Below are 981 nucleotides of genomic sequence, written 5' to 3'. Positions count from 1 at the left end.
TATATATGTTTATTAAAATTTTTAAAAAAATCGAAACCCCACGTACCCCACTGCCGTGTGAAGCTGCGGATATGGCGATGCTGAGGGAAGGGTGCGCGCGGCCTCAGAATGTGAATACGAAGTCGACGTTCAAAGCTGCCCAGGTAAACTCGATTTAGGTTAATGATGCTCCACAAAATCCCAGGATGGATTGGGTTGGAAAGGAGCTCAAAGCCCGTCCAGTTYCAACCCTCTGCCATGGGCAGGGACACCTTCCAGTAGACCAGGTGGCTCCAGGCCAACCTGTTCTTGAATAGGGCTTTGTTTTTAAGTAATTCACTGACAATGAAAGGAGAGGATCACTCTATTTGGTGACACAATGCCATCTCAAAACACCAATGACTCTCCAAGTGTTCTTCTTTGTTTTGAGGTAGGTCTGAGCTCACAGCCTGTATTTCGCATTTAGACTTTTTACKACTTTACTTAGGAGTATTAACTTGAAATTGCCGAATACCAAAAATACAGTTTATCACATCTTCACACATTTGTTATTTTGCTTAAAAACCCAGACSCTTTAAAAGGTGAAAGGTGATAAAGCTTCTACATCATCCTCAGATATTAGTTTTCTCCAAAGACAGYCGGGTGATAATATTGATGGCTGAGACCTTCACATTCCAAGGGTAAAGCCTCAGCTCTTTATCTTTGCGTTTATATCCCCAGCGCAGAACCCAAAAACCTTTTATWTGAAACACTACGGCCAAGAGGCTTCCAGGACCAGAAATGCCAAGCGATGCTGAAGGACAGAAAAGTACACAATGTACTATGGCAAATATTTCATTATTTCTGGTGGGAAATTTCATTATTTCTGGGGGAAGGACCCTGTTGCCCAAAAAACTGAAGAGCTCAGTCTGGGTCCCAAGAGTCACCTTTGAGCTCTGGGACTTCTAGGACTCACAGAGGAGGACAGTTTTGCTTGATTATAGCAAACAATTTACAGCCAAA

Source organism: Malurus melanocephalus, unplaced genomic scaffold, assembly GCF_030028575.1.
Source record: "Malurus melanocephalus ecotype Western Australia unplaced genomic scaffold, MMel_1.1 scaffold_167, whole genome shotgun sequence".
NCBI classification, from domain to species: Eukaryota; Metazoa; Chordata; class Aves; order Passeriformes; family Maluridae; genus Malurus; species Malurus melanocephalus.
The sequence above is the reverse complement of the archived record's forward strand: the minus strand, read 5'-3'. Positions refer to the sequence as shown.